Genomic DNA, 14,686 nt, shown 5'->3' on the forward strand with positions numbered 1-14,686 from the left:
AGAATTATACGTTGGCACATTATTTTCTACTGGAATGTCACTATCTATAGAATTAGACGCTGGTTAATTCTTACTTACAAATGACAACTGTGTTTCCTTGTGTTTTTTTATTTTTATTTTTTATTTATTTCTGGTACATTCAATCACTTCTATCTGTTCTCTGTCACTCTCTCTATTAATCCAGGGCCCATCATCTCTCAATAAAACATCCCATCTAGAATAACTGAGAATGCCCCTGCTTGGGCATTCCCACTTTCTACGTTATTTTCTTTAGATTTTAAACTAAACCTTTCTCCACATAGTTTTCTAACAATATCTGCTGCTTCTTTACCCCCACCCTAAACCTTGGGCGGCGTGTCCCTTTATCTTGGCTGGCCAGCACTTTGGGCAAACGTAAAGTAGCTCCAGATATACCCATGCGCTCTGCTAAATATTTTAGTCTGTCAAACGGGAGTTCCCTATGCACTATGCTAAATCCTGACCTACTAAACCCTTCAACCTACATTTAGACTGTCATTAGGTGTTCCCTTTGCACTCTGCTAAATCTTTTAGTCTGTCATGGGTAGTTACCCTATGCACTCTGCTAAATCTTTTAGTCTGTCATGGGGAGGTTACCCTATGCACTCTACTAAATCTTTTAGTCTGTCATGGGGTGTTACCCTATGCATTCTGCTAAATATTTTCGTTTGTCAAGGGGGGTTACCCTATGCACTCTGCTAAATCTTTTAGTCTGTCATGGGGGTTCACCCTATGCACTCTGCTAAATCTTTTAGTCTTTAATGGGGGTTACCCTATGCACTCTGCTAAATATTTTAGACTGTCATGGGGGGTTACCCTATGCACTCTGCTAAATATTTTAGTCTTTCATAAGGGGGTTACCCTATGCACTATGCTAAATCTTTTAGTCTGTCAAATAAGATAACCACCTCTCGGATCTGTTGAATTCTAAACAGCAGCCAAATAATTATCAACAATATAAGTTAACCTACTTTGTGAAAGGGATGGGTATGATTCAAACCCGTCTGTCTTAGGGGCCCTTGGATATTCTATAAACTTTCTACTTACAGAAGTGTTAGTTAATAATCAGCAACTCATTCAGATTGGGTGTCCGAGGATTAGCCCACATACATAATCTTACTTCCGGCCAGGTGTGCGTCCTACAGGTCACAGTCTGGATGCGTGAAAGTCCTAACAATCACAGGGATGGGTACCCGTCACTTCTGCAAGGATCAATTTTCAATCTGATCCTAATACAGACTAAACCCAGGGGCCGGAGGGAACACTTCGGACAGGCCGTTAAGTATGATCTCGGTATTTGGTTACGTTTCTGTATGTCTTGGGATCATAAAACAAACGCTCTCTTATCTCAGCCTCTCACAGATACACTCACAGATTTGTTTCTGCTCACACAACTTGTCACGAAGCGGGTTAGTGGACCCACTAGGCCGTACCGGCGTAGCGGAGAGCCAGCTGGCCAAACAACAGGAAACCTCAGCAATACAATGTCCCGCACAAGGGTACCTGGATAGTCCAGACCGTGACCGCAGCTCTGGCGCTGGTTGAGATGGGTGCAGCAGGTAACGCCAAATGTGGCGGATTCCTCCGGACGTGGCAGATGACACAGAATGTGGCGGATTCCTCCGGACGTTGCAGATGACACAGGACGTGGCACGACTTGATACTAAAGGCACAGCATGGGAAACAGGAACAGGGAACAAGGCACGGGTAACAACTGGAACGGGAAACACTAAGGGACCATTTGCAAGGCAGACTGGGAAAACTAACAAGGATCAGAAGGGCTGGGGCCTTCTTGAAGACCAGAAAATCGTGGCAATTGATGATGATGACGATTTCCTATGTGCACTCGCTGGCCCTTTAAGGCCTGGCACGAGTGTGCGCGCGCACCCTACGGGACCCAGCAGAACAGAGCAGAAGTGAGCGCTGGTGTCTCCTAGGAAGGAGAAGGGGACCAGCGCTCACGGATCCATGGCTGCGGGCGTCGGGAGGTGAGTAACCCCGACGGCCCGCGGCCATAGACGCTACACAACTAATCCTATAACACATACAACAACTCATAGACAAGTGGTGTTCATGGTTCCCAATTAGTCAAAAGAGACAATACCTGAATGGCAGCTAAAACAAGCCGGACGTGCACAGTAAGAATAACATTTCTTACTCACCGGTATTTTGTGAAATTCCCAGTGGTTTCCTCAGCTGTCGTCCACCTTCGATTGTCGCCTTCGATCTGTCTTGAGATCCCGGACGAGCCCCCAAGAAATGTCGCTGCTGAATTTACTTTGCCCATTAACTTTGGACATTACCTGCATTTATCTATGAGTTCCAAATTAATTAATGCTCTCTCACTGGTGGATCTGAGAGAGGCCGGCCGGAGAGAGACCATGACACGCAGCGTCGGTGCTCAAAACAGTCTCTGCCCTAGGAGGCAGATCCATCTTTATTTATTTATAAGAAAATGAGTGCAGGTGTTACCCTCAAAACTTGCAAACATATACATTCTACATATGGTAACATACAGAATCACAATCTCATCTTAGTATGTATCTTTAGCCAAAAGAAAGTCATAAACCAGAAGTCTTAGAATAGAATGGCCCATCCCCCTCCGTTTTTAAAGCAGTTTTGTAAGCTCCAGTTACACATATCCATATTTGTAGATATTAAGCACTTTTAGGTTCACATATATAAAGATATAAAAATATCTTTGACACTCCATATTTCACTCTCACATAAACTCAGTGGGAGAATTTGTCCTCGTATTGGGGGTCTCTCTGGATTAACTCTTACAAAATACCGAATAATTTCGAAACCAAAAAACTTCACTTTACAAAATGTTTTATTATGTATTTTTTTTAACTATAAATAATTGTTATCGCTTCAAAAATAATGTCCAGACTTATAAATGATGATATTTTACAACTTCTTTCAGCGAGAAGTTTTTGAAGCTCAGAAATATTATTGTAAAGTGTCTTCCCATTTGTGGTCAGGACTGGATGACATTATTCGGGATGGTGTAAGAAATAATCCAGAGAAACCCCAACACGAGGACAACATCTCCCCCCGAGTTTATGTGATATTGAAATACGGAGTGTCAAAGATATTTTAATATCTTTATATGGTTTTCTTTCTGTACACAATTGAAATTGACAACTCATCAGCACTTCACAATCTCGAGATGAAGATAATTTCTCACAGAGGAGCCCCCTCCCAGACACTTAGATGCCTTAGTCACTATTGAACACAGCAACGAAGGGGTTGAACGGCCATAATCGTAGTTCTCTCAGGTTAGGGTCTCGTGTCTTCCCTATGTCATGGGAGCAACGCCTGAGCAGTAAATGTCCTGTACAGGAAGCAGTTAAATGAGTAAAATACACACTCTCCTCCACCCGCGCTATAACATAAGAGATCCCACTGCATGTTTCCTTTATATATATCACCTCAGCTTCTGCAGAACCTCACAGTTCATATGAAACACCGACTGCATAGTTTGCTCCATGTCTTGTGAGATATCAGCAATGTCTCCCCAGTATCCACCATGTGTCAGGTTGTCAGGAGTCAAGTCTTCATTGTCTGGGGGTAAATGTTTTCATTTTACTCTTTTCACCTGAGGGATATGCCATAGATGTCTGATATATGAAGGTCCCACCTCTATGTGGAGAACGGGGGATCACCTGATCTGTCTAGTGAGGTGATGACTGCATCCAAGTGGAGAATGAATGGAGAGGTGACCACACATGTGCACGACTCTCTTCATTCACTTGTATAGGAGTTCCAGAAACATCCAAGCATGTCTAGAGGTGGAGTCACATCTATCAGACATTTCTGGCATGTCCTGGGGAGAACTGTCTGTGTTGGGAATGACAAGATATTTCGCTCAATTATGAATAAGTGAGGTTCTGTATGTCACACATGATGTTGTGCCCTGTATGATTTCCATCTTCTCCTTAAAAATGTATGCAGTACTAGATCCTCCAGTTCCTCATATCTAACTATACATTAAATATAATTTTAGATGGATCAATAGAGAACATACACATACTTGTGTTCCTGTACTCAAAACTAACTATACAATAAATATCATATAAGACATGGATCAGCAAAAGAACATGTTCATACTTGTATTCCTGTACTTATATCTACCTATACAATAAATATCACATGAGACGGATCAGTAAAGAACATACACATAATTTTTCTCCTGTACTCAATACTAACTATTCAATAAATATCACATAAAACAGTGATCAGTAGAGAACATACACATATTTGAATTCCAGTACTCAATACTAACTATACAATAAATATCACATAAGACAGTGAGCAGAAGAGAACATGCACTTATTTGTATTCCTGTATTCACATCTAACTATACAATACATATCACATAAGACAGTGATCAGTAGAGAAGAAGCACATCCTTTTAACCCCTACCCGCACAAGGACGTAACTGTGCGTCGTTGCGGGAGGTTACTTCCCACACGACGACGTACAGTTACTGAGTTTTTCCCGGTGCACACAGTGTGCACTGAGAATCGGGAGGTCAGCTGTCGCCGACAGCTGACACTCCACTCTTGCCGACCAGCGGTCCTTTGCCGCTGATTTAGGCGAATTAACCCCTTAAATTCGGCGATCGGTTGCAATCGCCAAATTTTGGGGGTTTCTTACATATCGGCAGACCCCGGTCCGAAATCGCGGGGTATGCCGATAGTTAGTATGGCAAACGGAAGCCAAACAATGGCTTCTGTGTCTGCCATGGATGGAAGCCCATCAGGACCAACCTTCGGCTGGTCCTGATAGGCTTCCTGTCAGAGTGACAGGAAGTCACTGTGTCGTTCCCGATGCACACTGTCGGCGTCAAGGTGTGCATCGGGAACTTGGAGATCAGCTGTCCCCGACAGCTGACACTCCAGTGTTGCTGATCAGCATCTCATCGCCGCTGATTTAGGCAATTAACCCGTTACATGCGGAGCTCGATTGCGATCTCCGCATGTAGCGGGTTTGTAGCGCATCAGCAGCCCCCATGCAATCGTGGGGGCTTCTGATGCTTGTGATGGCACCCGGAGGCCAGACAACGACCCCCGGGTCTGCCATGTATGTCAGCCTATGAGGATCAGCCTCTGCTGATCCTCGTAGATCAACTGTCAGAGTGACTGTGACGTCACACTGACAGTTGGAATACGTTACACTACCTAGGTAGTGTAATGTATTCTAGCAGCGATCAGAGCTGCAGGTCAAAAAAATAAAGTGTAAAAAGTAAAAGAAAAGATAATAAACAAAAAAATAAAGTGTAAAAAGTCAAAAAAGTTAATAAAAACGTTTTATAAAAGTGTAAAAATAAGTTTTTGTTTTCCTATAATAAGTCATTTATTATAGGTAAAAAATGAAACCGTTAAAAAAAAAAAGTACACATTTGGTATCACCGTGTTCATAACGACCCAAACTATGAAACTATAATGTTAATATTTCCGTACAGTGAACGCCGCAAACAAAATAAACGGAAAACTATGTCAGCATCCCTATTTTTTGGTGACCACCCTTCCCAAGATATAGAATAAAAAGTGATCAAAAAGTCACATTTACCCCAAAATAGTACCAATAAAAACTACAACCCGTACCGCGAAAAACAAGACCTCCCACAGCTTTTTTGACGAAAAAATAAAAAAGTTACGGCTCAGAATAGCGTGTCTGAGAAAATATATTATTTTATAGAAACGTAATTTTATTGTGCAAACACTGCAAAACGTAAAAAAAAACTATACACATATGGTATCGCCGTAATCGTACCGACCCGCAGAATAAAGTAAAACGTAATTTATTGCGCACAGTGAACGCTGTAAGAAATAAAGAATTTAAAGTGCTAAAATCGTAGTTTTTTGGTCAACTTAGCTCTAAAAAAGATCCTGTGGGTCAAAATGCTCACTATACCACTAGAAAAATTCCTTGAGGGGTGTAGTTTCCAAAATAGGGTCACTTTTGGGGGGTTTCCACTGTTTTGGTCCCTCCGGGGCGTTGCAAACCCGACACGGCACTGAAAACCAATCCAGCAAAATCTGCGCTCCAAAATCCAAAAGGCGCTCCTTCCCTCCTGAGCCTTGCTGTGGGTACAAACATCAGTTTAGGACCACATATGGGGTATTGCCGTAATCGGGAGAAATTGCTTTACAAATGTTGGGGTGCTTTTTCTCCTTTATTCCTTGTAAAAATGAAAAAATTCTATGTTTCCACAGAAAAATAGGCGATTTTCATCTTCACAGACTAATTCCACTAAATTCTGCAAAAAAAACTGTGGGGTCAAAATGCTAATTATTCCCCTAGAAAAATGCCTTGAGGGGTGTAGTTTCCAAAATGGGGTCACTTTTGGGGGGTTTCGACTGTTTAGGTACCACAAGACCACCTCAAACCTGACATGGTGCCTAAAATATATTCCTAAAAAAAGGAGGCCCCAAAATCCACTGGGTGCTCATTTGCTTCTGAGACCTGTGCTTCAGTTCATTAGGGCACTAGGGCCACATGTTGGATATTTCTAAAATCTGCAGAATCTGGGCAATAAATATTGAGTTGCGTTTCTCTGGTAAAACCTTTTGTGTTACAGATTTTTTTTTTATTACAAATGAATTTTGACAAAAAAAATGAAATTTGTAAATTTCACCTCTACTTTACCTTAATTCCTGTGAAACGCCTAAAGATTTCAAATACTTTCTGAATGTGGTTTTGAATACCTTGAGGGGTGCAGTTTTCAAAATGGGGTGATTTATGGGGACTTTCTTTTATAGAAGGCCCTCAAAACCACTTCAGAACTGAACTGGTCACTGAAAAAATGGCCTATTGAAACTTACTTGAAAATATGAGAAATTGCTGCTAAAGTTCTAAGCCTTGTAACGTCCTAGAAAAATAAAAGTACATGAAAAAAAAATAATGCAAACATAAAGTAGACATATGGGGGATGTTAACTAGTAACTATTTTGTGAGGTATTACTATCTGTATTACAAGCAAACACATTTAAATTTAGAAAAATGGTAATTTTTGCAAATTTTTGCTAAAATTTGACGTTTTTCACAAATAAATATTGAATTTTATCGACCAAATTTTTTCACTAACATAAAGAACAATATGTCACGAGAAAACAATCTCAGGATCGCTACGATAGGTAAAAGTGTTCCAGAGTTATTACCACATAAAGTGACACATGTCAGATTTGAAAAAATCATCTGTGTCCACAAGGCCAAAACAGGCTGTGTCCTAAAGGGGTTAATCATGTACTCACATCTAATTATAAAATAAATATCACATAAGACAGTGATCATTAGAGAACAAGCAAATCCTTTTAATCCTGTACTCACATCTAACTATACAATAAGTATAATTTAAGACAGCGATCAGTAGAGAACATACCCATACTTGTATTCCTGTACTCACATCTCAATATACAATAAATATCACAGTAGACAGTGATCAGTAGAGAACATACACATACTTGTATTCCTGTACTCAATACTAAATCTACAATAAATGTCACATAAGACAGTGACCAATAGAGAACATACACATATTGTATTCCCCTACTAACATTTAACTAGAGAGTAATCAGCAGTGAACATACCCATACTTGTATTCCTGTACTCACATCTCAATATACAATAAAAATCACATTAGGCAGTGAGCAGTAGAGAACATACACATACGTGTATTCCTGTACTCAATATTAACTATACAATAAATATGACATAAGACAGTGATCACTAGAGAATATGCACATACCTGTATTCCTGTACTCACATCTAACTATACAATAAATATCACATAAGACATAAGACAGTGAGCAGTAGAGAACATACACATACTTCTATTCCTATGTAATGGCATGGGGTAGGGAGACGGACAAGTGAGCCCTAATCTACCCGCCACTCTGTCCCTGCCTACTTGCAACGACCCGCCCTAGGCGACGGGGTACAACTGGGCGGCGGTCCCTGCGCTCAGTAAGTGCACGACAAACATACAAAGGAACACAAGCAAGGAAAAGGGGCCGTTGCCCACGGCAACACCGTGAGCAACCAGAGTGGTGAACGAGCCGAGTCAAGCCAGGAGTGTGCGAGGTACAAAACGAAAAGCAGAAGAGTAGTCGTTAAGCCAGGGTCTGTATGGAGCAGGATCAAAAATAGCAGGAGCTGTAGCTGGGCCAGGAAACCACAAGGAAAGAATCACAAGCACCGAGGGACAGGAAGTGCAGGCTTAAATAGACCGAGGGCGGGAGCTAGCTGAGTCTGGCCAGGTTACGATAGGCTCTCCCACTCCTAAGCCTGCCAGCCTGAATGGTTGAAGCAGGAGTCAGTCTCAGGGATGTATTCTCAGGTGCTGATTGATTAGTTCTGGGAGTTAACCCCGAAGCTGTGCCTGGCAGATCCTTTACAGTACCCCCCCCCCTTTTATGAGGGGCCACCGGACCCTTTCTAAGTGGACCTGGCTTACTGGGGAAACGCAGGTGGAACCTCCTGACCAATACCCCAGCGTGAACATCCCGGGCGGGTACCCAAGTCCTCTCCTCGGGCCCGTATCCTCTCCAATGGACCAGGTACTGGAGGGAGACTTGGACCATCTTGCTGTCCACAATCCTGGCCACCTCGAATTCCACCCCCTCAGGGGTGAGGATGGGAACAGGAGGTCTCCTCGAGGGAGCCAAGGACGGGGAGCAGCGTTTGAGGAGGGAGGCATGAAACACGTCGTGTATCCAAAAAGACGGGGGTAACTCCAGCCGGAAGGAGACAGGATTGAGGACCTCAATGACCTTATACGGCCCAATAAACCGGGGAGCAAACTTCTTGGACGGAACCTTGAGACGCAAGTTCCTAGACGACAACCACACCAGATCCCCGACCATAAACAAGGGGTTAGCAGAACGTTTTTTATCAGCCTGAGTTTTTTGTACGCTCTGGGACACCTCTAGGTTTTTCTGAACCTGGGCCCAGACTGTGCACAGTTCCCGATGAACGACCTCTACCTCGGGATTGTTGGAACTACCAGGTGAAACGGAGGAGAACCGTGGATTAAACCCAAAATTACAAAAAAAAGGAGAGACCCCTGACGAGTTACTGACCCGGTTATTAAGGGAAAATTCGGCGAGGGGAATGAAAGAGACCCAATCAAATTGACAGTCAGAGACAAAACACCTTAAGTATTGTTCTAGAGATTGATTAGTCCTCTCCGTTTGGCCATTGGTTTCAGGATGGAAGGCAGAGGAGAAGGACAGATCAATCCCCAACTTCATACAGAAGGCTCTCCAAAACAATGAAACAAATTGTACCCCTCTGTCCGAAACAATATTGACAGGGACCCCATGGAGACGCAGGATGTGTTTGACAAACAAGGTAGCCAACGTTTTGGCGTTGGGTAGTTTCTTGAGGGGCACAAAGTGGCACATCTTACTGAAACGGTCCACCACCACCCACACCACCGACTTGCCTTGGGATGGAGGCAAATCGGTGATAAACTCCATGGAGATATGTGTCCAAGGTCACTGGGGAATGGGCAAGGAACGCAGTAAGCCCGCTGGTCGGGACCTGGGAGTCTTGGACCTAGCACAAACCTCACAAGCGGCGACGTAGGCCTTATTGTCTTTAGGCAACCCAGGCCACCAATAATTTCTGGTAATGAGGTGTTTGGTACCCAGGATGCCTGGATGGCCAGATAGTGCGGAGTCATGATTTTCCCTAAGTACCCTTAGCCGGAATTGCAGGGGAACAAACAGCTTGTTCTCAGGAAGGTTCCCGGGAGCTGCACCTTGATCAGCAGCAATATCAGAGACTAAATCAGAATCGATCGAGGAAATGATTATACCTGGAGGCAAAATACAAGCAGGATCTTCCTCCGAAGGAGGGCTGGCCATGAAGCTACGCGACAGTGCATCAGCCTTAATATTTTTAGACCCAGCCCTATAGGTAACCAAAAAATTGAATCTGGTAAAAAAAAACGCCCATCGAGCTTGTCTCGGGTTTAGCCTCCGGGCAGATTCTAGGAAAACCAGATTCTTGTGGTCGGTAAGGACCGTTACCTGGTGCCTAGCCCCCTCCAGGAAGTGGCGCCACTCTTCAAATGCCCATTTAATGGCTAAGAGTTCGCGGTTGCCAATATCATAGTTACTTTCAGTTGGTGAAAACTTCCTGGAGAAGTAGGCACAGGGGCGGAGATGGGTGAGGGACCTGGTACCCTGGGACTAGACAGCCCCCACTCCCACCTCAGATGCGTCAACTTCCACGATAAATGGCTCCATTTGGTTGGGCTGAACCAGCACCGGGGCCGAGACAAAGCACTTCTTAAGGACCTCAAAAGCCTGGACAGCCTCAGGAGGCCAGTGGAGGAGATCAGCACCTTTGCGAGTGAGGTCCGTAAGGGGCTTAGCGATGACCGAGAAGTTAGCAATAAATCTCCTGTAATAATTAGCGAACCCCAAAAAACACTGTAACGCCTCAGGGAGGCAGGTTGGACCCATTCCGCCACAGCCTGTACTTTGGCGGGGTCCATGCGGAATTCATGAGGAGTGAGGATTTGACCCAAAAATGGAATCTCCTGTACCCCAAACACACATTTTTCGGTTTTGGCAAACAGTTTGTTTTCCCGAAGGACCTGGAGCACCTTCCTGACATGCTCAATGTGGGAGGACCAGTCCTTGGAAAACACCAGTATGTCATCAAGGTACACTACCAGAAAAATCCCCAGGTAATTTCTCAAAATCTCATTTATGAAATTCTGGAAGACCGCAAGGGCATTACACAACCCAAAGGGCATGACGAGGTATTCGAAATGGCCTTCGGGCGTGTTAAACGCAGTCTTCCACTCATCCCCCTCTTTGATGCGAATAAGGTTATACGCCCCCCGTAGATCCAATTTAGAAAACCATTGGGCCCCCTGAACCTGATTAAAGAGATCAGGAATCAAAGGAAGGGGATACTGGTTCCTTACCGTGACCTTATTCAGGCTACGGTAGTCAATGCATGGCCTAAGACCACCATCCTTCTTCCCCACGAAGAAGAAGCCAGCACCTACCGGAGAAGAAGAGGGACAAATGTAACCCTTGGCCAGGGATTCCTGGATATACACTCTCATAGCTTCACGTTCGGGACAAGAAAGATTAAATATCCTACCCTTAAGAAGCTTAGCTCCTGGTACCAATTCGATAGCGCAATCGTATTCTCTATGAGGAGGTAACACTTCGGAGGCCTCCCTAGAGAAAACATCAGCGAAGTCCTGAACAAACTCGGGTAGCGTATTCGCCTCCTTAGGGGGAGAAATAGAATTAACAGAAAAACATGACGTACAACATTCATTACCCCATTTGGTTAGCTCCCCAGTATTCCAGTCAAACGTGGGATTATGCAACTGCAACCAGGGAAGACCTAGAACCAAATCGTACGATAATCCCTGCATCAACAGTACAGAGCATTGCTCCAAATGCATGGAGCCAACAAGGAGTTCAAAAACAGGGGTATGCTGTGTAAAATAACCATTAGCAAGAGGAGTGGAGTCGATACCCACTACCGGGACAGGTTTAGGCAAATCAATCAGAGGCATAGCAAGGGACATAGCAAATTCCACAGACATGATATTAGTAGAGGACCCTGAATCCACGAAGGCACTGCCGGTAGCAGACCTACCACCAAAAGAGACCTGAAAGGGAAGCAAGATCTTAGTACGTTTCATATTTACGGGAAATAACTGTGCGCCGAAGTGACCTCCCTGATGATCACTTAAGACGCAGAAGTTCTCTGGCTGCAATCTTACGCTTTGGACAGTTGTTCACTTGATGCTTGTCGTCCCCACAGTAGAAGCAGAGACCATTCTTCCTGCGGAATTCTCTACATTGTTGGGGGGACACGAAGGCCCTGAGTTGCATAGGTATCCCTGAATCTTTCGGGGAGAAACGAAGCAACGGAGCTTCGGGAGGCATCATGGGGGAGTCGGAGGAGAAAACACATAAACGTTCACGTTGTCGTTCCCTGAGACGTCGGTCAAGTCGTACCGCTAAAGCCATAACCTGGTTTAGGGAGTCAGAAGAGGGATAGCTAACTAGCAGGTCTTTCAGGGAATTCGACAGACCCAACCTAAACTGGCACCTTAAGGCAGGGTCATTCCACCGAGTAGCTACGCACCACTTCCGAAAGTCAGAGCAATACTCCTCAACAGGTCTCTTACCCTGACTTAAGGTCACCAATTGACTCTCAGCAAAGGCAGTCCTGTCAGTCTCGTCATAAATAAGTCAGAGAGCAGAAAAGAAACAATCAACGGAGGAAAGTTCAGGGGCGTCAGGAGCCAAGGAGAAGGCCCACTCTTGGGGCCCTTCCTGGAGCCGGGACATAATTATACCCACCCGCTGGCTCTCAGAACCTGAGGAGTGAGGCTTTAAACGAAAGTAAAGCCTACAACTCTCCCGAAAGGAGAGAAAAGCCCTCCGGTCCCCTGAGAACAACTTGAGGTGAGGTTCAAGAGGTGCGGTGAGGGGAACTACCAGGGTGGCATCAGGCTGGTTGACTCTCTGAGCCAGGGCCTGGACCTGTAGGGAGAGACCCTGCATTTGCTGAGCCAGGGTCTCAAGGGGATCCATAGTGGTGTCAGGGACCAGGGGTAGACTAGGTATGGGCTTGTGATTATGTAATGGCAGGGGGTAGGGAGACGGACAAGTGAGCCCTAATCTACCCGCCACTCTGTCCCTGCCTACTTGCAACGACCCGCCCTAGGCGACGGGGTACAACTGGGCGGCGGTCCCTGCGCTCAGTAAGTGCACGACAAACACGACAAACATACAAAGGAACACAAGCAAGGAAAAGGGGCCGTTGCCCACGGCAACACCGTGAGCAACCAGAGTGGTGAACGAGCCGAGTCAAGCCAGGAGTGTGCGAGGTACAAAACGAAAAGCAGAAGAGTAGTCGGTAAGCCAGGGTCTGTATGGAGCAGGATCAAAAATAGCAGGAGCTGTAGCTGGGCCAGGAAACCACAAGGAAAGAATCACAAGCACCGAGGGACAGGAAGTGCAGGCTTAAATAGACCGAGGGCGGGAGCTAGCTGAGTCTGGCCAGGTTACGATAGGCTCTCCCACTCCTAAGCCTGCCAGCCTGAATGGTGGAAGCAGGAGTCAGTCTCAGGGATGTATTCTCAGGTGCTGATTGATTAGTTCTGGGAGTTAACGCCGAAGCTGTGCCTGGCAGATCCTTTACACCCCAACTAACATTTAACTATAGAGTGATCAGTAGAGAACATATACATACTTGTATTCCTGTACTCACATCTAACTATAAAATTATTATCACATAAGACAGTGATCAGTAGAAAACATGCACATAATTGTATTCCCGTTCTCAAAACTAAATTTACAATAAATATCACATAAGACATTGATCAGTTGAGAACATGCACATACTTGTATTCCTGTACTCATCTTACCATACAATAAATATCTCATATGACAGTGATCAGTATAGAACATATACACACTTGTATGCCCGTACACACATCTTACTATACCATAAATATCACATAAGAGGTGATCAGTAGAGAACATGCACATACTTGTATTCCTGTACTCACATCTTAATATACAATTAATATCACATAAGACAGTGATCAGTAGAGAACATGCACATACTTGTATTCCTGTACTCACATCTTAATATACAATAAATATCACATAAGACAGTGATCAGTAGAGAACATACACATACTTGTATTCCTGTACTAAAAACTAACTATACAATAAATATCACATAAGACATTGATCAATTGAGAACATGCACATACTTGTATTCCTGTACTCACATCTTACCATACAATAAATATCACACATGACAGTGATCAGTAGAGCACATACACATACTTGTGTGCCTGTACTCAATACTAACTATACAATAAATATTACATAAGACATTGGTCAGTAAAGAACATGCACATACTTGTATTCCTGTACTCACATCTTACCATACAATAAATATCTCATATAACAGTGATCAGTAGAGCACATACACATACTTGTGTGCCTGTACTCAATACTAACTATACAATAAATATTACATAAGACATTGGTCAGTAAAGAACATGCACATACTTGTATTCCTGTACTCACATCTTACCATACAATAAATATCTCATATAACAGTGATCAGTATAGAACATACACACACTTGTATGCCCGTACACACATCTTAATATACAATAAATATCACATAAGACAGTGATCAGTAGAGAACATGCACATACTTGTATTCCTGTATTCAATACCAACTATACCATAAATATCACATAAGAGGTGATCATTAGAGAACATGCACATACTTGTATTCCCGTTCTCACATCTAACTATACAATAAATATCACATAAGACATTGATCAGTAGAGAACATACACATACTTGCATTGCTTTACTCACATCTCAATATACAATAAATATCACATTAGACAGTGATCAGTGGAGAACATTCACATACGTGTATTCCTTTACTCAATACTAACTATACAATAAACATCACATAGGACAGTGATCAGTAGAGAACACACATACTTGTATTCCTGTACGTATATTTAACTAGACAGTGATCAGTAGATAACATGCACATACTTGTATTCCTGTAATCACATCTTAATAAACAATAAATATCACATAAGACAGTGATCAGTAGAGCTATATATATA

This window comes from Rhinoderma darwinii, chromosome 1 (assembly GCF_050947455.1).
Source record: "Rhinoderma darwinii isolate aRhiDar2 chromosome 1, aRhiDar2.hap1, whole genome shotgun sequence".
Lineage (NCBI taxonomy): Eukaryota > Metazoa > Chordata > Amphibia > Anura > Rhinodermatidae > Rhinoderma > Rhinoderma darwinii.